Source organism: Chinchilla lanigera, unplaced genomic scaffold (genome assembly GCF_000276665.1).
Source record: "Chinchilla lanigera isolate Chin_1 unplaced genomic scaffold, ChiLan1.0 scaffold00091, whole genome shotgun sequence".
Taxonomy (NCBI): domain Eukaryota; kingdom Metazoa; phylum Chordata; class Mammalia; order Rodentia; family Chinchillidae; genus Chinchilla; species Chinchilla lanigera.
Window position 1 is genome coordinate 1,283,093 of NW_004955492.1, and position 26,696 is coordinate 1,309,788.

At 36.4% G+C, this 26,696-nt stretch overlaps 1 protein-coding gene across 5 annotated transcripts in view; it reads right to left on the reverse strand.

Moving 5' to 3' along the window:
• The window catches only part of Chrm3 (cholinergic receptor, muscarinic 3), a 471,486-nt gene that overhangs the window by 324,746 nt on the left and 120,044 nt on the right, over nucleotides 1-26,696 (reverse strand). Inside the window, exon 2 of one of the 5 annotated variants that reach the window (XM_005404924.2) lies at nucleotides 3,468-3,547. The exons of the other annotated variants lie outside the window; for them this stretch is intronic. The gene's annotated coding sequence lies outside the window, so the exon portion shown is untranslated. The remainder of the gene's footprint in view (nucleotides 1-3,467; nucleotides 3,548-26,696) is intronic. 5 annotated transcript variants of the gene reach the window in all.

Consider the following 26,696-nt stretch of genomic DNA (forward strand, 5'->3'; position numbering starts at 1 on the left):
ATTTTTAAAATAATAAAAAAAATTATGATTTCTCAAACAGATTTTTTTATTCCATGCATGCTGTCCTCTAATTTTTCTCTAATTCCAATAGATCTTAAGTTAGACTTTTCATCACCTAGTAGCTGTTGGATTAATTTTGTTTTCTTTCTCATTGTTTATAAGGTATCTCTAAATATAGTCTTGTACTTCTCATATGTCCTCAAAGTCTGACTCTTGGTTCATATGTATCAGTTCTGCTGTTAACATATTCAGTGCAGTTCTTTGGGATTTCTGTTTGGCACCTTCTCATGGACTCAATTTCTTTTCTTTATTTTAAAGATAAAAATCTAACAAAACAACAACAATGACAACAAAATCAAAACAACACAAAAGATACATGACCTGAAAACAAAATGATAGGAATTAACAGTGGTTGCTACATTACATAATACTATCTTCAACAAAGTTGCTCAGTCCACCAGATGTAAGAATGTTAGATTGATCAAACGATTAAAGTCAATAACAGGTAACACAAAAAAGCATTGGAAATGAGGCAGAGCTGCACCGTACAAGATGGTAGGAGTTCAGCATGGTTCTTACACTGCGTATTGTTGTTTTCAGATCAGTTGTTCTGATTACCAGACACAAGCATGCATGGGGAAATTATCATTCATGTTTAAAATATTTTGGTTGTCCCCTCTAACATTTTATTTGGCTGTTCTTTAACCACATAGATCAAACTGTGAATTCCAGTCTCTTTGGTTATATCATTTTTGAGCTTACTGAGTATCTTTGCTTCCTCTTTAATCATTTTATACAGCTCAGCAGTTTGATGTTTGATCTTCTCTCCATTGGTGCCCTTTGGATCTGCTTTGGGAGAGTTCAGAGTCTTTTTATTGTTTTGTTTTTTCTTATTCTTGTTTTTGCATACGTACGTATGTGTGTGCATGTGTGCGCACTAAGCACTGAAGTCAAATAAAGTGAAGAGACTTTGTTGTTAGTACGAAGATCTCTTTAGTTAGGTTCTGTTTTCCAGTGATGTAATCTTAGCTTTATTTGTCAAGATGTATTTTCTACCACTCCAGCCTGACTTTACTGGATTGGACTTAGTTACATGCAGTCCGAGTGTGCACGGTTCCCTCTTCGCTATAGTTATTGTCTGCTTGAAGTCAGCCAAGTTGATTACCTCTCTGTGCATTGCTTTACTGCCTGCCTGGAAATGATGAGAGCTGTCAGTCTCTTTCCAGTTACCTCTTGGCTGCAAAGCACGCTTTGGACGTGGTCAAATGCAGACCTCTCTCTCTGTGCAAAGATCTGACCACTTCAGTTAGTTTGGTTAGAAGACGATGTGACATACAGTAGCTGCCCAACACCTGGTTCTCAGTGCACTTCTACCAGTGACCTCACACTTCCCTTGCTATAGGGAAAATTCCGCAGTTATCTCCCTGCACCCTCCAAAGGTCTTCTGCCCAGTATAAAACCAGAAGCTTTTTATTCCAGGGGACTCTTTCTATTCCTTTGTGCTCATTTTTAACTGTCCCTTGATCCTGACTCAAGAGCTCTGCTTTCCAAACTGTGGCATTTGGCTGAATCCGAAGCCTCAACAGAGGTTCTCCTTTGCCTGTATGGCAGGGTGAATCCTAGGTAGAATTACATGCTGTCTCAGATCTGCCCAGTGCTTAGTGAAATAAGAAAGTGTCCATTCTTGCCCAGCTCCACTGAGTCTGTCTGCCTCCCCTGCATCTCCTGGGATGTGATCTGCATGTCCCTGGCAGCAAGATCCATGATGCCCACAGTTTGCAGTGTTCAGCCTCTATTTGCCTCTGGTGGGGGTTTCCCTGGGCTGTGGGCAATGGGTAGAATGCTGCAGGAACACAGTGTATTCTGGTGTGTGGGAAGATGATGGAAGACACAGGTCACCTATGTTTGTATTGCTGGTTTTCCCTTTCTTCAGTTTTAATCCACAGCTTCACTGGGGCCTCAGTAAATTAACCTCTGCGCTGGTTTTCTTCCTGTAGGTGGGAGACAGAGTGTGTAGGGAATCTATCCCAGGAGTCCGGGCTTTGCAGCACTGAGTCCTTCCCTCAGGCTCTTAGAACTGCTTCCAAGATCAAAAATCCCAAGCTTATCCTCTGATATGAATTATTTTGGGGCTTATGTGCTGAGCATTACACTCTTCCTGCATATGAAATTTCATTTAGTCTTTACAAGAAAGCCACAATGTCAATAGCTGTCATACTATACAAATTTCAAGGATCAGGGTGGTAAAGTAACTGGTCTAAAGTTCTACTCCACAGAACACACTGTTTCACTATATCATGTATAACATGTATCTCGTACTTGTTCCTATGTTTACTTGTGACCTATAACATGAGCGACATATCAGGAGTGCTAGAAGAAGACCTATTTCACGGGTTCTTTTCTCTCCTGTGGTTCTCTAAATGAAAATATGATATTCTACTCCTCTTCATATGTCAAGATGAATAAAAAGTGAGATCTCACTCTGGGATGCAATGCCTGGCATGTATAAATATTTGCTGAGTAAATGAATAAATGAACAGCAGCTACAAATGTAGGCATTGGCATCATTTTTTTGGTCTTAATTCACACTTTTGTCAAGCCTATAATTTAGTTGCCAATATTATCTTTTGGTTTGCAGCACAATCTCGTGAAGAAAAAGTAGAATGAATAATCTGAAAAATCATTTGAATGAAGTTCAAATACATCTATTCAAAAATTATACACTAGTTGTATGGTTTAGTTCAGTTAGAGAGTTTTCATAAAAATAGAAAAAGTTTCAAAAAGAGATTTTTTGAGGGATTTACTTTTCACTTCTAGGTTTGATACTAGTTTGCTAATATACTAGGATCTACACTACATACCCTCCATCATCACAGAACACAAGGAGGAGGACTGTGTACATATAGGAGACAATACAAAAGATCAGCATCTATGGTAGATACTGCAGGAACCAGGGACTAGGAAAACTGCTATGCACTGTCCAGACCAGGGATATACAACCTACAAATGCACCCCACTTCTGGTAGTCTATGAGTGAAGAATGGTTTTAAATCTTTAAATTGTGACACAAATTTAAAGAATTATGTATATTATTTGAATTTCAAATTACAGTTTACAAATGAATTTTTATTTTATGTGGATCCTATGGGTACAGAAGACTGTCTTATGTAACCTATCTGACCTTTCACAGAAAACATTTGTTAATTTGTGGTCTAGAGAATTATTAGTTCACAATTTGGAAGAGATATTATTAGAGGAAGTGGAGTCATTATGTCTCTTTTCCAACAAAGGACCAAGAGTTTCAGAGACAATAGTGATATTGCACTGCACAGGGTAGAGTAGTTCTTTCCGGATAGTGACACTTTTTGTTTGGAGGCATCAGAAAGCAGACCAAGTTAGCCACACTTCATGTCTAGAACTCAGGCTGGTGCAGAAAACTGAACATGAACAAACTGCAATTTTCCAACCTGTTAGGATGAAGTTCTCCTGAAGACAATCTCTGGGACTCTGACTTCCTTCCTCCATGTGCCAAACTCTTGCTGAAGGTCTAGGAAAGATGAAGCTAAGAGTGAACAAAAAATTCTAAGCATGTTGCAATATACTCCATCCATCCTACTTAAGAGCAAAATGGGGGCTGCAGCAAGGTTGGGTACATGGATGAAGAAGCCAAGTAAAAGATAATCTGCAATGTGCAGGCAGAGAAGGAGTAAGAGGGACAAATAGCTTTCCATGGAAGGAAACAGTTACTGTTCAAAGACTTTGAAGAAAGTTCAAATAGCTGAATAACAGCTCTCAATAAAATGTGACACAACAAAGAACAAAATGCTGAAGATTAATTTTCAACCAGTGAAGTAAATTAAACCCAAATAAATGAGAAGATAGCTAAGCATCTTTGAGTGAAGCAAGGATACACATGAGCTGGAAAACTTGGCTCTGAACAGAAATCCCAAGATTTTCTTACTGAGTGACTCTGCACATCTGCCTCATTGTACGAAGCTTTACTTCTACCACCTCTAAAACAGGGTTGTTTTGAGAATTGTAAGAAAAAATTTGCACAGGTTTAGCCTACTGCCTGTTACATGATATTTACCAGCTTCTTATCTTCTCTGATGTCTGGCTGCAACTCACTTCTCTTCCTGTTCCACTAATGACAATTTACCTTTCATGTTTACTGTCAAGTGCAAATCTCTGCTGTGCTCCATACTTGACTGAGTAGTTTTTTTTTCTCTGGTAAACTGTACCTTTTTACTTTGTGGTTTTCTCTATATGACTGGTAAATGGATAGTCATTTAATTTTTTTTTTTAACTCAGCAAATTCTGAACAATTTTAAACATTTGTATACTATAAATATACTGTTATAGTTTAGATATGAAACGTTTTCCTGCAGTCTTTTGTTTATAAAAGGCGACTAGATCACAGGTGTGCTGTACTCATTAGTGGATGTATTCACTGATGAGTTCAGTAGCTGAAGGGCTCCTAGGAGATGTGGCTTGGGTGGAAGCAGCTCACGAGGGAGTGTGACCTGAAGGGTGCGTTCTTATCCCCAGCCTCCTCCCTTCTCTTTCTGCTTCCTGGGTGCTATAAGGTGAGTAGCTTTACTCAGCCATGTCTTTTCAACATGCTACTTTTGCCTTGGAGCCAACCAAACATGGATTGAACCCACTGAAATTGTGACCTAAAATAACCCTCTCCTCCTTAAATTGTGGGTATGCGGTATTATTTTCCAGCAATGGGAATACATATACTGACATAACATTTTGTGATTAAAATTATTAAAATTCATTTTATAGTATTATCTATTTACATGTCTGTCTTTTCTAGGAGACTATATCATGGTCATCCTCACTGATATGATTAAAATATCAAGATGACTAGTTTCGTGGGAAGACAGACATGCAGAAGAAATGCACAACTATTCATACTCCTTCACAGTGACTGGGCTGGTAGTGGGAGCCACACAGGATGCTGCTGACTCTTGCACTCTGCATTTTTATACATATTTCCTTGTTCAATAGATGGTACCTCCTTCATGCCAGTTGCAACCTGTGGTGGATATAACAGCAACTTCAGCACTCCTGCACTGAAAGCATGTTGAAAGAAATAGATTTTTTAAAAAAGGCAAGAGTGGTGGGGATTTGGAATACAAAATACGAGCACTTAGCATTTTATGGTGGCGCTGAACATTTAATTATCTTAGGGACCCATCTGGAAATATGTGCAAAATCATATAAATGCATTTTAAATATGTGGGTAAGTCAACTTTAGGAGTAGTTCCCAGGAACAGTCTTCCCTCTCTTCTCGAACATCTGCTGTGTGCCAGACTCAGTGACAGGCATAAGGTCAGTTATTACTATCCTTATTTTCTCAGAGGAGGGTGTGGAAGGTAAAAGAAACAAAAACAAGGATTTTTTTTCTTTAGACTAAAATCACACAGACAGTAGAAACCTAAATCTATTCAATTCTATCATCTAGAATTGTATCCTGTATTATCTAGGTATTCTAGGTATTCCCATAATAAACTAGGTTTGTTAACTTCTTTGTTAAAAGTTGCTTTGAATACATCATTTATGGTGTAAATAGTCAATAAGTAGTACTTATTTTTATTACTATTATTAACATATCCCAACAGAACAGAATGAAGTTAATTGTTAAACAGTTTATTTTATTTTATTTTATTTTTTGGTTTTTCTCCGGTACCGGGAACTGAACTCACGACCTTGTGCTTGCCAGGCAGGCGCTTTTGCCGCTGAGCTAAATCCCCAGCCCCTAAACAGTTTAAACAGTGAAATTTCCAAAATGCTTTATTGCTATAAGAAGTATGAAAGTTCAGCTGACATAAGGAAATATGTATAAAAATGAAGAGTACAAAATGTTATGTGTAATATTGTACATGATAGATTAGTAAAAATTAAAAGCAAGGAAGATAAATATAATAACACTGTGTGATTGCAGATAACTTAATTGATTTCCTCAATTTCTCTGACTGCAAATTTGGTTGAATTTGAATCTATGTTCAAATAAAAAGGTAACAGGAATCAAATTTCTAAAATTGACAGTAACGTCCTTGATCTTCACATATGGAATCTTATTTCTTCTCTGAGCTGGATAATAAATTGCTATCACTTCATGAAGTGCTATTTGTCTATTTATTTTACTATTGAGAATGGAACAATTTAGAGGCAGATTTAAAAGGAAAATTACTAAAGTGAAGTGTTTTTTTAATAGAGTAATTTAAACCACCTACATCACTTAAAATAGCTTATCCAGAATCTCTCCCAATTAGCATAAGCAATCAACACTTTGTGGTGCTTATTTCTGTAAGCAAAGGTTAAATTATGTTAATTAACATTTTCTGTAGTAGTCAGCTTTACCTGACTGTAGCAAGTATTCAAGATAAAACAGAAAAGGTTTATTTTGGCTCACAACTTTGGAGACAGCGCATCATGTTTACTTGGCCCCAGTGACACATCAGGATGGGTGCATGCAGTGGAATGAAACTGCTCACTTTATGACCAGGAAGTGAAAGAGAGAAGGGATTGGTGTCTCACTCTCCTCCGCAAGAGCATGTCCCCATTAACCCAAAGATCTCTCACTGGCACCACCTCTTATAACTTTTGTCACTTCCCAATAGTTTGAGGCTGAGAATCAAGCCTCGATGACATGGACCTTTAGGGAAGTTGTAAGTTCCAAAGAATATGTGTTTTGTCAAGATAACATAGTAAATATGTGCTGAGAAGTTTATTTTATATATATATATATATATATATATATATATATATATATGAGACAAAGAGACAAAAACAGTTTTAGTAGAACCATAACTGCAATAATAACAAGAAATTATTATTGAAAAAAGGCAGGAATATTTGACAAGAGTGAGAGCTATGTTCGGAGAAGCACAGAAATTGAGCCTGCTACATGGTTTCCAGTTCAGAGGTCACCTTAACTTCACACTTTCATCTGAAGGAAGTTCTAACTGATGACATAAACACATGCAGCAAGCAGCATTCTCATATTTTCATCACATTATCATAGAACAGAAAGAAAAATATGGAAAGAATTCTATGTGATCAAAAACATCATGTCACAAAGGAAGTACAAAAAGTGACCTTGACTGTATAGCAATAGAGCCCAGTCACCAAGGAACCGGAAGCAGCTCCTTGAGTTCGAGGCCGTGGCTCTTCTCCACAACTTCATGTCCAGTCACACATCTGACAGATCCAGCACATTAAGGGCTAGGTGGGCCCCAGGCAAATGGTGACATGTGAAATGTAAATGTACATTGCTGCTAGATTTTCTTTAATTGAAAGGTTTATCTGAAGAGTGGATGTAAAGTTATTTCTCACTAGAAATAATTAATTTACCAGGGCACCGCAGTGGTAAGGTAGGACATAATAAGTCAAAGTGAAAGACAGACTTGATGAGAAAGGCTTGGGTGTAGTGAAAGTAGGAGGTATATTTATCTCTAAGTTTCTTTTACATTGCCGCTGGGTAGGTTTATGTGTGTGCTTACCCTGGTAATGAGAATATTGTCACTCTGTGTTTATATTTATTGGCTATTAAACTTGAAAGACCAGTTTTACTGAAAATGAACTTCTATGTTTATTGTACTTTTGTCATGCTGGTGCTTCAAGGTCTTTTTCTATTAAGTTGGAGTAAGGACAGTTAAATTAACTAGACAAAAATCAACGAATTTTAAAAATATGTAATTTACACAATAAAGGGGCTTCTAAGTCTGTTTAAATTTTACATCAGGCTCTGATGTTGAAACATACATTTGCCAGGCGGAGCATAAAGGGCTGTCTCATGAATCAGAATCGTAACAGCCAGCACAGAAGTAGTCAAGCCTTTTCACCGTAGGCCAAGGTGAAGCTTGGCTAATGCAGAGGAGGTGAAAAGTCAGGGCAAAGCCCCAAAATCAAGAAAGCAGAAAGCAGTTTCTACTGCATCTTCCTGGGAGGAAGGATAAAAACTATTTTCAGAGAAACTCACATCATACTGTATTTTGTAATTGCATTGAAAGTGAGAACTGTGTAAACTATAAGAAACTATACTTGGAAAATCTTCCCAGGTACAAACTCAGTAGTGTAGCCACCACATGCTTCTGCTTTCTTCTTTCTTCTACATCAACCCCTCTCCTTCTATCCATCCTTTCTCTCCTCTTCTCATTCTTTTTAAGAGAAACAATATTACAACTAATACCGCTTATGTGCCTGCCCATGTGGCATGCACTTTTCTAAGTGTTTTACATGAAGTTTTCTTTTCACAGTCTTCCAATATTGTTATTATTATCTGTGTTTCAAAGAAGCTGACATTCATATGAACTGGGTTTCAAAGACAGAGAGCCAGTGAATGGAATCTAATGTTTTTATTAATACTAGCACAATTATTGACTATCACCTGGCGAAATGCAGAACTCAGTTTAACATCACAGACCTCAGAACGTTACCTGTCAGAAGAATATTCCCTGTCAACTGCTCAATTAAAGTCTTCAAATAAAAGCAAAAAAATAAGTACTTTGGGAACAAGTGAAATTAATTTATGATCTTAACATTAGAAGGGACCATTAAAAGTGACAATGTACCAGTTAACTAATGGATGACAAAAGGAAAAAAAAAAGAACAGTTGTTACTAGACCAGTAGATGTCAACACTATAGTGGTTACAGGGGTATTTGTTCAACAAGCTGTTGATAAAATGTTGATCAGTCTATGACTACCTCAGACATTTAAAATATGTTAGGAATACTAGACAACATCCAGATGAGCAAACTGCAAAGTCAAGTTGGAAGCCCAAGAAAGAAAAACAAACAATGATCATGTTAAGTTTTAAAAGAACTCATTCCTGGAATGCTGCAGTTTTTTATCAAAATATATCAACAGTGGCAAAACATGTATCTAGGTTGAAATGAAATACTCCCATACAGAATGGATAAAAAAGATGTGGTATTTTCATACAATGGAGTATTACTCAGCTATAACAAAAGATAAACTCGAGGCTTTTATAGGCAAATGGATGAAGCTAGAGACCATACTCATTAGTGAAATAAATAAGACCCACATGTGTAAATATCATATTGTCTCCCTACTGTAAAAACCTGAAATAGTAAATAAAATCTGAAAAGTACAATAGATATTGTGAAAGGGAAAGAAACCACTCAAAGGGAAGGAATGATTGAGATGAAGGAAAGGATGCACAATAAATAGTAAGTAATGAAAAAGTCAATACTTTAGCAATATGAAAAGTTGAAGGGCACTTGGTTTTACTGAAACAAAGTAAAAAGGCAGTCAAAACATATAGGAGAAATGAAGGATGGCATTTACCCTCACATTAGCAGCAGTGGTGTTTATATGGCTTCTTAGGTAGTTATAAAGTCTTTAACTACTTTCTTAGTTTTGTCTTGAAAGGAAGTGATTGATTTGGAGATCAGCTGGTGTATCAGTCGGTATAATAGTTTTCAATAAAATGATGGCTTACTTATATTGTGGGTAGGTATACAGGTGCCTTCAGTAGGTTTTAGAGTTACAAAGTTCACAAATTTAATCAGTGTGCTTTAGTCTTTGGTATTAATACTATCTCCTTTAATGTCAGGGACAGAGTTAGAGTCAACTGCAGTGTAGTTTGGAAGCCAGGCACATTGTGCACCATCTTATAATTATGATATCAAATATGCCTCAGCTTCATCAGCAATTCCCCATCAGGATGCGTTCAAGGCAACAGCCTAGATTCCAAGGATCATGCGTGATGGCCCCTTCCTTGAGCAAACCTCACCTTTTCTTAGGTGGGTCCAGATGCTCCCCACCAACAACCACAGACCTCTAATATTGGCTCCCTGATGCTCAGAAAGAAACTTTGTGTCAACAACATCCCTAAGTCAGAAATCTGAGAGAAAATTTCGCAGACATGAAGAAGTTTAGAGGTTAGTGGGAAAAAATCTTGCCCATGGGACAGATTTCTTAGGCTTAACCAAACCCCAGAGCTACATAGGACCCTGAAGAATTTGCTGAGAGGAGTGTGAGATTATTTTCACAAGGCAATACTTACATTCAGTTGGATCTGAGGTGTTGAAAACACAGGGACCCTAAGAGAAAAGGAAATGGAAAGGGCCTAGATATGCAAAATAGGAAATAATGCTGAAACATTCTTAAAGACAGCATCTAGAGAGTAAGTTTGTATTCAAACTTAGCAACATCCAGCAGTAGTAATTACTCTTTATTTCATGATAGCCCTATTACAACCACAGGTTATCATTTTTATTACTCATTCTCATGGAATAAATAATTGAGGAAGGTCTCCCACAAGGGAGGTCATTCTCAGTGCTCCAAGTATGACTCTGTCATTCAGTTGTCATTGCAATTTTAAGAACACATAATACCTTAATTTTATAGATAAGGACACTGATTTTTCAAGCTTACTTTTTATTTTGCTAAATTTCATTCCTCCACATAACAACTGAAGTTTCAATTTGTTTTCCACATCAGAAAATCACAAATAATAAGGTCCATAACTGGAAATGGGACATAGCTGCTAATTCTGGCATCATTATGTAATTATATGAAATTAACCTACCCGTCAAGCCATTTCCCAGCTTACTAAATGCAATAGTACCACCATATTTAGCAAACTGGATGGCAAAATAAGGTAATAATGCATGGGAAAATGCTTTAAGGTTAAAGGTGTACAGGTGCAAGTAAGTATGTATATTCTCTGAAAATGAATATCTTCAATACTTCTGTAATATGAGGAAAGGTAAAAGAAATCATACCAACCACTAGTAAGGCTGCTTATCTCCTCAGAATTTATAGTGAAATTAGCCTCATTACTAGAGTAGTGTTTTACAAGCATGCACAGTTTAGCCTAGTCTTGTGGGCCTTTTTGAAATGTTTTATTATCATATCCATATAAAAATAAGGAAAGGAACGCTTTCTTTTTTCTTAAAGGAAAACTTGAAGTTATTTGACCCCTTTTTCTCCCAACAGGAAGAGGAATGCATCAGAATATACTGTTACTGTCAGTGTAATGGACAGTTAAAGGATGCTTCTCCAATAATATAATTTTCTATTCTACAAAAATAGAAAAACATTTTTATGCAACTAATGGATAAAAATGAAAAGATATTAGATGATATAAATAATACTTCCGGTGAAACTGTTTGATCCTTTTGTTCTTATTTCCTTAGAGGTGATTATACATAGATTTATGGCAAAGATTATATTAAACTTATCAGAGAATTTTCAACTCTAATTATATTTTTATCCTATATTCTTAATTACTTTTGTACTTAATCTCCTAGTTTTCATTGTACTTTGATATTTTTCAGGATTTTAATGTGAAACTTTATTGATTACAGTGGAATTCCTACATTGAAAAGTATACATTATATTGATTTTTCTTTAGAATATCCAAGTTCATGATCTCTTGAAACATTTATGAAACACAATAACTGAGTTTTACAGAAATGCTACTTTCCACCATGTAATTTCTACCATTTATGTTTAATATTTAAGTACAATCATTGGTGCTTTTAAAAGTAGTTTTAGAAATTTTGACTCAGATAGTCTTGGAATCCTCCAACATTTTAAACGTAATTTTCCTCATCTAAATTCATCATCTGTATCCAACATGTAGTTTTTCCTTTGCTTTTGCTGTAAAATCTTTAGAAGATATATAAATATAATACACAAAAGATGGCTAGATACAATAATGTGAAAGAAATTTTGAAATGAATCCTGTTTGTTCTTTTATAATCATTCGAACACATTAGTGGGCTTGGTGGAAAAGTGACTGAAGGCATCATAAGACTAACACGATTGGCTAGAAGCAGTCTTATGTCTCCAATAGTTTAAATATCTAGTATTGGAATGAGATAAACTTTTACAAACTCATAGGAAGTGAACAAAATATGATAATTCACAATACAACAGAAATCACGTACATCTAAACATACCTATACTTTAATGAGAGTGGTTACTAAAGATAATGAGGTGATATGTATGGCTATCTGGACTGAATGAAAAGCGTCCCTGGATATCCTGATCTTAGTTTGGACTATGTGATGCAGAGAAACATGGAAAAGGGATGGATGCGTGTAAGTTTAGATTGATCCTCTCCTCACTGCATTGTGAATATCTGCCAAGTTGTTATAACCAAATTCAGTGTGCTCTTTTAAAAAATTGAGGTTATTTAGAAATAACTTCCATATAGGAAAATCTCACTGTTTTTAGTGTAAAGTTTAGTGGAGTATTTATAAATATAATAAACACTGTGGTGTTAACACACTCACAGTCCAAATGGAGAATATTTCAGTGACTCTGTAATATTAATTGTGTTCTTTTAGTCACTACTCAGCCACGGGTTCAGCTCATCAGATTTCTATACTTGAAGATTTTCCAGAATGTTATATAACTGACACTGTACAAAAGCCTTTTGTCCCTTTCTTCTTAAATTCAGTGTATGATTAATAAAATTATTGGGCATACTTGTAAGAGTTTCTCTCTAGACTGTCAATTTTGTTCTATTGATCTATGTATCTACCCCTATGTCAATATTACACTTGAGTAATGATGTTTTGTATTAAGTTCTAAAATCAACAAATGTTAAGTTTTCTAACTTTTTTTTCCTCAAAATTGACTATTTTGGGCCCTGTGAATTTCTGCATAAAATTTTGGATCACACTGTATATTTCTGCAGAAGGAAAAAGCCTTAATAATAATCTCTAATAAATGTTTTCATGTTCATCTGCTTTCAAGATTTTCTTTCAACAGTTTATGGTATATTTAGACATCAATCACTTGTATTTGTGTTTATCTAATTGTAATTCATTGATATTGTTGAATACATAGATTAATATTTTTCATAAAAGTTGGAACTGTTGGCCATTATTTCTCCAAATATTTTTTTCTGCTTTCTGTCTTTGAAACTCCTACACATTAGTGTTGCTGATACTGCACTGCAGTCCATGAAGTTCTGTCCATTTTTCTTATTCTTTCTGTTTTTTTACAAATAATTTCTACTCGTAAATCTTTACATTCATTGATTCTTCTTACCATCTCATCTGTTCATCAATCTCATCTAGTAAATTTTTGTTTCTTTTAAATAATTACTATTTCTTTTTAGATATTCTCCATCTTGTAAAAGATCACTTATGTAATTTAGAGTTTTACTATTATTTTGTTTTTTCAGACAAAGTCCAGATATGTAGTTCAGGCCAGGCTTGAATTCACTATGTAGCATAGGCTGCCTTTGAACTCTTGGTCTTCTTACCTTAGATTCCTGAGTGCTGCACCATCAGCCTGCACCAGTATAACAAACACATATTGTAACACTTTAAGCATGCTTTCTTTTAAATCTTTGGTTATATTTATTACAGCTCCACTGAAGTTCCTAAACTTGGTAACACCAGTGTTCCCATATGGACACTTTCTAGCAAATGCTTCTTCTTTCTTATGGGTTTCACCCTGAAAATTTACCTTTTTTATATTTTAAATTAGTAGCTTAATTTTTATAGTGCCTTGAACCTTTTATTTTTATATGTCAAAATAGATTCAGTAGATCAAGCAGTGTAGCTAAAATACAGCATATTAGTTTCAGTTTTTTGATTAAGGTTAAGATTTAAGAGGTTAAGAAATTAGTAACTGATTCAATATGCTTGGAAAAGTTTCTTGTCAAAAGGAACAAGAGAGATAGTAGTTTGGGGGCTATGGAGTCAGATAAAGAAAGGATTGGCTTGTCAATTGAAAGGGTTTTTAATAAAAAAAAGGTTGAAACAAGCAGCTAAATCTAGCATTGAGCCTACATAGGGTAATATATGAAGACAAACTGCTTTTTTTAAAAATAAAGATTGATGATAAATGGCTCAAGATAGAAAAAATCTATAATTATTTTTGTTTTGTTTTGTCTTGTTTTTTTTGGTTTTTCTCCGGTACCGGGAACCGAACTCACGACCTTACACTTGCCAGGCAGGCGCTTTGCCACTGAGCTAAATCCCCAGCCCCAAAATCTATAATTATTAACCAACATGTAATTAACAAGGCCTTTTACAATTCATTATTCATCTAAGTTTCAAACTGAAAGACATCTAAAAGTAGAACTTTCTATACTCTTTCTCATGAAAGCAGTTGGTACTCACTAAACAAGACATACTACACGCTGATGTATATAATCTTCGCAAACAAAGCAAGACCTGTATGTTTTTCTTCAGGAATGACATTTTAAGTCTTATTTTCTGTTTTAAAAGCCAAACTGTGCTGAATCCCTCCATCAAGTACTGGAAAAAGACCACAGTCTATTAAGAAGTAAATGAATGGTAGGTGATGAAGAGGATCCAATAAGTGTTGATTGCTCCATTAAATGAGAAGAGGAATATATAGAATTTAGTATTTGGGTTTTGGGTTTTCCAGAAAAATTTTTGTCTTTACCTCCAAATCAATTTTTATCTCTAACCTCTGCTGTTCCAGGATCTGCAGGCTGTTCCAGGATTTGCAAGGTTATCAGGTACACTGTCAGTCATGTTTTGGCATCTATTGTAGTCGGATTACTGAAGTTTATAGGAGAGCATCTTATTTACTCGGTCACTATCACTTCTTGTACCTTTAAACAGATAGTCAGCCAAAAGTCCTATGCAAACAAAAACATCCAGGGTAAGGGCTTATCCTTTCGTCAAACGTGGCAGCAAGACTTGCCAGGTCTTGTACTGATTCCCTCCCTGCAAAGCTGCAGGGATCAGTCCTGCTAAGCAGAAAGGATACATTGCAATCCCAGTGCCGGCCACAACTCCGCAGTGAGGGCTGCCCATTAGCTAGCGGGTGTGGATGGCAAGGACTTGCTATCATCTCAGGGTAAGGAAGAAAAAAAAAACTGGTGACATGGAAGTTTTACCCTTTCCCAATGCAGCTATTCATGTACATGAAGTGATGGTAAATTTTGACATTTACTAAAGACTTTATGTGTGAATCAGTTTTACATTATCTCCTAATCCTCATTTCAGCCCTATAAGTTTTCAGTTGAAGATGGAGGAGCTGAGTAACTTGCATAAGCTCACAAGTTTCCACTCTGGGCTGAGTACTTTGCAAAATCTAGAAATACAAAATATGTGTCACCATATTCACCCCAATAGAAAGCAAGCAGGTAGTTAGAGAAAAATATTTTGATGAATTTGTAGTATAATGAGATGGTAATAATAAGAATGGTTAGTATTTTAAATGGTTCCTCCTTAACATGAATTTAAGTACCTTATGTTTATTATCTCCTTTAACGTCCATCTACTTCTGAAATTGGTTCTTTGATTATACTCCTTTTTATAATGAGGAAATTAAGCTTATAGAAATTAATGAAAGCATCAAGTTATTGGCAAGCAAACGATGAATTCTGTGATGGAGATATTTAGCAAGGCTGTAAGAACACAGAGTAGAACGATTAACTGACTTGGAGCTCAGTTCAAGCTTCACGTGGAACTGCTTGACATTTGAACAGGTTGCAAATTGTGAGTTGGACTTCACCTGGAAAAAGAGACTCCAGACCTCAGCAGCAGCACACAGCAAGACTCACAGCTGCCACAGATGCAGCAACAAACAGTGGTCAGTGGTGCTGGAGGAAAGGGCAGGTGAAAATGTTGTGAGTGGGAATAAAGAAGGATATAAATGGACTTTAGGACTAGTATTTTAAGGAAATTATCTTTTTTTCAAAAAAGAAATTCAGTTTTTACAGCACTTGTTCAACAGTTAAACTCTAAAAATTCAGTTATAGCTTTGAAATCTCTAGCTGTTATTTACTAACTATGTTACAGTGGCCAGCACACTTTATCTAACCTGCTGTCCTTCATCTGAAAATAGGAAAAATACAGCAACTATTTTGTGGGTTGCTAGCATTAAATGAGCTAGCATTTGTACAAGATTCATTATGATTTGTAGATGTAAAAGGGATTCAGTGAAAATTGGTTATTCTCATCTTTAGTAATATGGTTTTACCATGGATGAGACAGACTTACTTTGCAGCTGGTGGAAAAGAAAGTATAAAAAAGAAAATAGTCTAATAAATAAAAAGCCTTCTTTTTTCCCAATCCAGGACAAAGTCTTAGCCAATATAACATTGACAGGAAGTGCGTTCACTTGCACTTAATCTTAGCAAAGGAATGAGAGCAGCAATGTACTTGCTGAGACCCCTGATTAAAGCTATGAGGAGAACAACCCACCAGGTGCCTCTAGCATGTCCTGATAAGTTAGGCCAGCACTGGTATTTACAGAGATCAAATCTAGTGTACAGGAGTCCCTGTGCCTGATAAGAAGATGGGAGTGAAGCAGAGTTCTGCCTCTTCATTAATAAGAAGACATGAGGTATTCATTGAGAGTATAACCCCAGCCACAGTTCTGAGTTTTTGGAAGCAAGATTTAGCTCTACAGAGTTGGAAAGAAAAAGTGTCTAGGAAAGAGAGGAGGTATTAAATAATGTTTATCACAGGATAGTTTAGGTCAGGTGATCCTTCTTTTGGCCTATATCAACACAGGAAGACTATGACTGGCAAGGATGTAGGACATAAGAGAAGACTCAAGGTCAAGGAAGTATTTATTTTAATGTGCTAGTTGCACAGAAGGCTGGCACCAACACAATTCTCACTGTCCAATATCTTGCAGCTAAGACCGTATCTCTCCTTCCAGGCCCCTGTCAAACATAGCTGAGGTTCCACCATCAGTTTAGCCAGGTGCTTCAAGCTGCCTAATGTGGACTGAAGCCTGAGTTTCACTCCCAGGAACTCTGATTTAAATGAAATTGGGTGTTCTGGGTATCAGGGTTTGGAAAACTTCCTGAACTCTTGGTAATAAGCAGCTGAGGTAGAGAAGCACTGTGATAACCAAGACGCTGTGGACAGTATTCTCATCTGTTGCTGACTTGACACTGTTCCAAGTAATGGTAAAACAGAATAATGTCCCATGGAGAAAGGCATCACTCTGAGAATATTTAAGATGTGTTCTGTGGGGCTGGGGATATAGCTCAGCAGCACAGCGTCTGCCTGGCAATCGTGAGGTCCCGAGTTAGATTCCTGGTACCACCCCCGCCCCCAAAATGGGTCATGTGCATGTATCAAGTACTCACAATGAATGATAACATTAAACATTACAATATGAACTAAAATAATATTAACAATAATAACGAAATGAGGAAAGAGAATTGAGATGGAGAGAAACAGAGACAGAGACAGAGAAGTGCATGAGGATGGGAATCGGAATAAAAAAGAATCAAGATATGTTATGTACATAAACCTACAGTAAACTTCATGTATTGAAAACAAATTATCATATAGTAACTGATAATCAAATTATGATATCATGTACTAGGAAAAGAACATGAACTAGGAAAAGAAAAATTAGTAACAAAACTGAAGGAAAGCACACAATAATATATATCATGCTAATATAGTATTTTGTAAAGGATCTATTAACAGATTGTGATGCTTGAACTTGCTCCTTTTCACTTTACAAAACTCCAGTTCAAAAAATTCTTTATTTATCCAAATATTAAATAGGACACAATTAGATATTTGACATTGGTATATTAAAGAGAATCAGAGTAGTGCCCAGAAGCAATCCTTCTTTATCAGGTCTTCTGACCTAATATGGGCTAGTAGAAAGATCAGTAAGAAAGGTGAAATGCAAAGAATCCAAGTAGATTTTATCATTTTCTCTCCTCAAACATTTTATGTTTGCTAACTCATTACATTTCTGTTATTTTATTTTTAAGGTATAACATGCTAAGCAAAAATTAAAAATTTTATTTACTTTTCTGTATTTTAAAGAAAAAAATAAAAATAAAAATAAAACAGATTCAAAATGGATTAATAGAATGGTAACAATAATTAATATACTGCATACTGTTATCTTATAGTAGTTACTCAGCTCACAAGATACAGGCATGATATATTGATTAAAAATTTTAATTGAAAAGGAATCCAGTATGTGAATTCACTGGTATTCATTGATTCCTAGAAAAACGTCTACAATTTTCTAAATCATATATATGCAATTTTAGCTGATGGCGTAGTTACACTGACTTGAAGAATGGATTTAGCCACAAATAATTAAATGTTCTTTCCACATTTTCAAAAACAATACCATGATCCAGAGGGCCTGGGCGGGCTGCCAAGATCACAGGTGACCCCTCCCTCCATCCAGAGGCGCTGAGGCACGCTTGGCAAGATTGCCAGTGACACAGCAGGGGGCTGGCTGGGGCACGTGATGGGAAGGTGAGACTAGTGGGCTGGGAAAGTCCAAAGCAGCAGTAACAATAAGAGCCAGCAGGTCAGGGTACTAGCCTAGTGCTTTGGCACAAAGACCTGGAATAGAGGCAGGGGGGCAGGGTTTTGTTAGAACTGCCCACTTTTCTTCTGTTTTCTCTGTTCTATTTTGTCCTGTTTTGCTTTTCTTTCTATATTTTTGTTTGTTTCTTTTTCCTGTGTGTGTGTGTGTGTTTATTTTTGTTTTCTGTTTTTTTTTTTTTTTCCTTCTTTTCTCTTTCTTTCATGACTTAGATCTGTAACCTTTCTTTTGGTTTACTTCTACTCCTTTTCCTCCATTTTGTCAACTACCTTGCTTAACTTTATGATACTTGCAAGTAAACATTATCTGTTTTCCTTAAGGTTCATATCAATACTTCTAGACTTTTTCTTCCAACCCTTCCTTCTTGTGTCCTACAATTGCCCAAAACTTGGATGATCATCCGTTACCCTCCAGCCTTGCTCCTACTATATTTAACTTCATTCATCTCTCCATCCTACTCTCTATTCCTCTTACCCCTCTACACACACTCACAACTGGGTAAAATCACTCAAATAAGTGGAAAAGAATTGCATACAAGTTCCTAGTACAAGTTGAATTATATTATATAACTATAGAACCTACTTCTATGGTTAAAGGTATTAGGTTAATAGTTACCACAGCTTGTCAGTAGACAGGCTGTGCTTGAGTCTGTTGTTATTGCTAACTGTACTACTTCAACCAGGATGTCATACCTGTTATAATCAGTTTTTCTCCCTTGTATGACAACACTGAGATTGTAAGGGGTTATAAAGTACCAAAGGAATTGTAGCAGCTTCACACACTTAGCATATTAGGAGGGGGTTCTTGGGATAGACATACAGACTAAGAAACACGTACATCTAGGAGAAATCCTGAGGAACAGATACTTCTCAAGTAATCCTTGATACCAGGGATAAAGCTTATCTAACATAAGAAATCTACAAGCATCAACACAGAAAACAAAATAAAATGAAAAATAGAAGTTAAAAAAAAGACAAGACAAAGAAGCAAATGCAAGCCCAAATACCCAGCCCACGCAAGACAAGTCCAGAGCACAAAGAGATAGAGGAAATCAGAAGCCAATCACTGAAGCCTCCTGAAATGATAGCTACAGAAGTGAAAAAACAAATGGAAGAGCTATAGAAAAAATAATCTCTAAGATGCAAAAAGAAATGATCAAAATGAAAGACATGACACAGATAAAATAGAGGAGCTCAGGAAAACAATGGAAACTATGAGTGCTCAACATAAAAAAGAACTAGAACAGAACTCCAGGAGATTAAACAATTCTTTTGAAAGTATATGCAACAGATTAAAAGAAAGCAAGGATAGATATTAGATCTAGAAGACAGGATTGGACTAGCAACCAGTTAAAGACAAATATCTTAAAAATAGCAAGAGACTATGAAAAATCAATCCAGCAGCTACAAGATGAAGCAAAGAAGAACAACATAAGATTGACTGAAGTCAGTGAGAAAGCTGGAGACAATGCAAAAGCCATTAAAAACCTCTTCACAGAAATAATGGCAGAAAATATCCCAAACATTGATAAAGAATTTGACATATGAATTAATGAAGTATATAGAACTCCCAAAACCCATGAATAAAATAAATCTTCAACAAAGCATATAATAATTAAGACTCCACAAATTCGGCACAAGATGCAGCTAGAGAAAAGAAACAAATCAACTATAAAGGAAAGCTCATCACAATCACAGCAGATTTCTCAACACAAATCCTCAGATCAGGGAGAGCTTGGAGTGAGGTATTTCAAGACCTAACAGAAAACAATCTTCAACCCAGATTGATGTACTCTGCAAAACTATCTTTCAAAGTCAATGCAGAAATAAGATATTTCTATGACAAAGAACAACAAAAAAAATTCATGACCACCAAAAAAATCTTCAGAATGCCCTGAAGAATATATTAGTAAGAGAAAATTAAGACCACGATGATAAGAACAACAATAGAAAGAAGACACCACACAGGGCAAGGAATTAAATGGAGCAGAAATACAGGGAACCAACAATAGGAAAATAACATACAAAAGATAAGCCAATACATATCAGTTACAACCATCAATGTAAATGGTCTCAATTCACCCATCAAAAGAAACAGACCGGCAGAATGGATCAATAAACAGGAACCAACAATATGCTGCATTTGAGAAAAACATTTAACCTAAAGAGAAATTCATAGACTAAAAGTCAAAGGGTGGAAAACAATGCTCCATGCCACAGAAATCCAGAAAAAAAGCAGGGGTAGCTACTCTGTTTGCAGAAAATGTAAACTTTAGGCCAAAACTGATCAAAAGAGACAAAAAAGGTCACTACATGCTTGTTAAGGGAAAACTCCAAGAGGAATAGATAACAATCATAAATATATATGCATGAAATAGTAGTGCACCCAATTACATAAAATAGATATTAACAGACATAAAAAATCAAATAAGCACTAATACAATTGTAGTGGGGGACCTTAATACCCCACTTTCACAAATAGATCAACTAGGCAAAGAATCAACGAAGAAATATCAGAATTAAATCAAGCCTGTGAACAAATGGACTGAGTAGATGTCTATAAAGTGTTCCATCCCAAAACATCACGATACACATTCTTCTCAGTTGCACATAGGACATTCTCCAAAACAGACCACATACTAGTCTATGAAACATACTTAAGTAAAGGGAGAGGAATTGAAATCATCTCATGTACACTATCTGACCATAGTACAATGAAACCGGAAATCAATAGCAAGGAAATCATAAAAACTACATAAATATATGGAAATAACATATATTTACAATTACTATGTCACAGAGGAAATTAAAGATGAAATTAGGGGCTGAACCGCGGATCTTCGGGAAGCCTGGTGAGTCTGGGCTCTGTCTCCCTGACCAGCATGCAAGGCAGTTGAAACCTCGGGCACCCTCTGGGGCCTCTGTGGCTACGTGCCACACCCGTAGAGTATCACCCCAAGCTGGGCTGAACCCTGGACATCTTTGGGAAGCCTGATGAGTCTGGGCTCTGCCTCCCTGGCCAGTGTGCAAGGCAGGCAATACCTCGGGCACGCTCTGGGGCCTCGGTGGCTACCTGCCACACCCATAGTGTGTCGCCCCAGGTTGGGCTGAACTGAGAACATCTTCCAGGAGCCTGGTGAGTCTGGGCTCTGCCTCCCTGACCAGTGTGCTAGGCAGATGAAGCCTCAGGGACCCTCTGGGGCGTCAGTGGCTACCTGCCACACACATAGTGTGTTGTCCCAGGCTGGGCTGCCATCACTCACCAGTAGAGGAGCTACAGTGAGCACTGGGGATTTTCAGGCTCTTGCCCTGCCACTCACAAACAATCAGGACAGTGAGACTGCACTACAGGGAATCTCTCGTTCTTCAAAAATGACAAAACAAAGGAGCAAAATGCAATCCCAGACCTCCACACCACCCAAAACAAGTCCAGGAGGCATCAACACAGAAGAGCCTGGAAGTCACTTGAAATTTCTGAAATGATAGCAACTGAAGTAAAGAAACAACTCCATCAAGCCATAGAAGACATCAGATCAGAAATAATGTCTCAGGTGAGAAAAGAAATGACAGTAATAATGAAAGAAATGTTCAACATATACAAAGAAGACATAGACAAGAAAATAGAAGAGCATAAACGACTCAATGAAACTTTCAGGGAACAATAGAAAAGAACTAGAGGGTATGAAACAGATGCAAACAGATATCCAGGAGCTTAAAAATTCCATTGAAAGCTTGCAAAACTGCCTGAATGAAGCTGAAGATAGATTTTCAGACCCTGAAGACAGCATAGCCACCAATGAACATGGAAGGAAGGATCTCTTAAAAACAACAAGGAACCAGGAAATAACAATTCAACAACTGCAAGATGAGGCAAAGAGAAACAATGTCAGGTTAATAGGTATTAATGAAACAGCAAGTGTCAACACAAATGACATAAAAAGACTATTTGCAGAAATAATAGCAGAAAATTAGAAAATTTCCCAGGCATGGTAAAAGAATCGGACATTCAGTTAAGTAAAGCATATAGAACTCCAGTTAATCTTAACCAAAATAAATCTACACCCAGACATATAGTGATCAAGATCCCAGAAACTCAACAAAAGCTCAGAATATTAAAAGCTGTTAGAGAAAAGAAACAGATCACCTGTAAAGGGAAGCCTATCAGAATCACAGCAGACTTCTCAACACAAACCATCAAGGCAAGAAAAGCTTGGAGTGAAGTACTTCAGGTACTGAAAGAAAACAACTTCCAAGCCAGATTGATGTACCCTGCAAAGCTATCTTTCAAATTTACTGGAGCAATAAAATATTTTCATGATAAAGAACAACTGAAGAAATTCATGAGCACCAAACTAATCCTACAAGGAGTACTAAACGATATACTAGAAAGAGGTAAAACAGACTGCAACTTCAAGAACAACAACAGAAAGGAACCACCAATCAGAGCAAGCAATTAAATGAGGGAAAAAGGATCCAACAGCAGGAAAATAGCACGACAAAGATAAGCCAGTACATATCAGTTACAAACATCAATGTAAATGGTCTCAATGCACCAACCAAAAGAAGCAGACATGCAGAGTGGATTAGGAAACAAAACCCAACTATATGCTGTATACAAGAAACACATTTAACTCAAAAGGAAATTCATAGACTGAAAATTAAAGGATGGAAAACAATACTCCATGTGACAGGTACCCACACAAAAGTGTGTGTAGCTATTTTGTTTGCAGACAATGTGAAGTCCAAGCCAAGAACAATCAAAAGATATAAAGAAGGTCATTATATACTTGTGCAGGGAAGCTTCAAGAGGAAAAGATAACAATTGTAAAGATCTATGCACCAAATATAGGAGCACCCACCTATATAAAACAAATTCTAACAGACATGAAAAATGATATAAGTAACAACACAATCACAACAGGAGACTTTAACACACCACTGTCACAAAGAGATAGATCAACTAGACCAAAAATTGGGAAAGAAATAACAGAGCTTAACCAAATGTGTGAACATATGGACTTAGTAGACCTTTACAGAGTGTTCCACCCAACAGCATCAGAATACACATGCTTCTCAGCTGCACATGGGATGTTCTCTAAAATAGACCATATACTAGTACATAGAACATGTTTAAGTAAATGTAAAAGAAATGGAATTATCCCATGTATACTATCAGACCATAGTGCAATGAAATTGGAAATTAATGACAAAAGAAAACACAAAAACTCCATAAACAGTTGGAAATTAAATAACATCCTCCTGAACAACTAATGGGTCACAGATGAAATCAAAGTAGACATTAAACACTATTTACAAACAAACGAAAATGGAGATACAACCTATAGAAACCTGTGGGATGCAATGAAAGCTGTCCTTAGAGGAAAATTTATAGTGGTGAACTCCCACCTCAGGAAAACAGAACAAGCACAAATAAACAATCTTATGCTGCACCTCAAGTTCTTAAGAAAAGAAGAGCAAGTCAAACCCAGAGCCCAAAGAAGGCAGGAAATTATAAAGCTCAGAGCAGAAATTAATGCAATGGAGACTAAAAAAACAATGCAAAGAATTAATGAATCAAAGAGTTGGTTCTTTGAAAGAATAAATAAAATAGATAAACCCCTAGCCAACCTTATCAAAAGAAAAAAAGAAAAGAAAAAACTGAAATACATGCAATAAGGAATGAAAGGGGTGAAATCATTACAGATCCTGTAGAAATTCAGAAGATCATCAATACCTACTTTGAAAAATCTTTACTCTCATAGGATGGAAAATACAGAGGAAATGGACAGATTTCTAGATACATATGAATTACCAACGCTGAATGAAGAAGATGTAAAAATCCTGAATAACTCAATATCAGCCAGTGAAATTGAGAATGTGATTAAAAACTTGCCAATGAAGAAAAGCCCGAGTCCTGATGGACTCACAGCTGAATTCTACAAACAATTTAGGGAAGATTTAACACCAATTCTTCTCAAACTCTTTAATGAAATTGAAAGGGAAAGAATTCTCCCCAACTCATTCCTGGAGGCAAGTATTATTCTGATACCAAAATTGGAGAAAGACCCAACCAAGAAAGAGAACTACAGACCAATCTCCCTAATGAATATAGATGCAAAAATTCTCAATACAATACTAGCAAACAGAATACAACAAGTCATCAAGAAGATTACACACAATGACCAAATGGGATTTGTACCAGGAAAGCAAGGATGGTTCAATATACACAAATCAATCAATGTAATACACAATATTAATAGAGCCAAGGACAAAAATCACATGATCATCTCCATAGATGCAGAAAAAGCCTTTAATAAAGTCCAATATTCATGTTGAAAACCCTACAGAAAATAGGAATAGATTGACTTTATCTCAAGCTGATCAAAGCCATCTATGATAAACCAACAGCTAACATCTCTAGTTCTGTGAGGTATGCTTTATTCCTCAACATTTCTTTTGGCCAGGAACTTAGGAAAAATGTGGCTGAGTATTACTAGTTTGGGGTTTTTCATACAGGTTGGGGGCTTTTAGCCAGATTTATGTAAAAAATCAAGAACAAAGAACCCTGTGGGGTGATTTAAAATGTTGTGAGTTTGGCCAGAAAGGAATCTCCAGTAAAGCTGTGGACTGCAAAGATAGAGCTGAGGATATCTCAGTTGCTGAGAAGGGACAAGAAAATATAAAAAATGGCCTGAGGGAATCACAAGAAACAAGAAGTGTCCACCCTTTGCAGCCTCATACCTGCAAATGTGAAGGACTTTGCTCTGAAGAGAAAGCTACAGGACACCCTGTTCCAAAATGGCAAAAGCTACACTATGTAGAACTAGAGAAAATTCCTTTAAAATTCATTTGGAACCAGAAGAGACCTACAATAGCAAAAGCAATTTTGGGCAAAAAGGGCAAGTCAGGGTGCATCACAATGCCTGATTTGAAATTTTACAACAAAGCTACTCTGATAAAATCAGCAGGATACTGGCAAAAACAACAATATCAACAACAAAATCAGACCTGAGGATCAGTGGAACAGAACAGAAGATGCAGATGCACCCTGAACACACTCAGCCACCTTGTCTCTGACAGAGGAGCCAAACATGTTCACTGAAAGAAAGATAGTCTCTTTAATAAATGGTGCTGGAAAAACTGGCTCTCCACATATCAAAAACTAAAACTAAGCCCATGCCTATCACCATGTACTAAATTAAAATCAAAGTGGATCGAAGCTCTAAATATTAAAACAAGGGATATAGCTTAGAAGCACAGTGCTTTGCTTGGCAATTGCAAGATCCTGAGTATGATTTCCAGTATCAGAAACACACACAAAAAAACCCCAAAATAAACAAACAAAAAATATCAAACCAAACCAAAATGAAAATAAAATTAAAACAGAAACACTAAATCTACTGGAAAAGAAAACAGTAGAAATCTTGAAGACGTAGGTGTAGGCCCTGACTTCATGAACAAAACCCAGACTGCATGGGAAATATTAGAAAGAATCAACAAATGGGATCTCACCTTACTAAAAAGCTTTTGCACAACAAAAGAAATTGCCAACAGAGTTAAAAGTCTACCCACAGAATGAGAAAAAATTATAGCTAGTTGTCCCTTAGACAAAGGACTTATACCTAGAACATATGAAGAATTGAAAAAAGTCAGGCCACCCCAAATTAAAAAAACTTAATTCAAAAATGGGCATCTGAGATGATTACACACTTCTTGGATAAAAAATACAAATGGCAAATAAGTATATAAAAATTGTTCAACATCGTGGGTTACCTGAGAGATACAAATTAAAATAACACTAAGATTCTATCTCAATCCAGAAAGAATGGCTATTATCAAGAAATCAAGGCCAGGGAATATAGCTCAGTGGCACAATGACTTCCTGGCAAGCACAAGGTCCTGAGTTTATTTCCTGGTACAAAACAAACAAACAAACAAACAAACAAAAAAAACAGAAAACAGGAACAAGAAGAAATCAACCAATAGCAAATGCTGAGGGGGCTGTCAGGGGAAAGGAGCCAGTCTCCACTGTTGGTGGGGGTGTGGACTGGTGCAAACATGTGGAAATAAGTGTGGAGATTCTTCAATAAACTAGGATTAGAGGTCCTATTTGACCATGCTATTCTCCTGGGTATCTTCTCAGAATAATTAAAACATCATACCACAGCAAAATGTGTGCACCCATGTTTATAGCAGCACAATTTGTAGTAGCTAAATCATTGAAACAACCCTAATGCCCATCATCCAAAGAATGGATAAAAAAGATGTGGGTTTCATTCAACTACCATTAGTATACCTCACAGATCTTGAGAAAATATGCCTTAAATTCATCTGGAACCAGAAGAGACCCAGAATAGCAAAAGCAATCCTGGGCAACAAGGACAAGTCA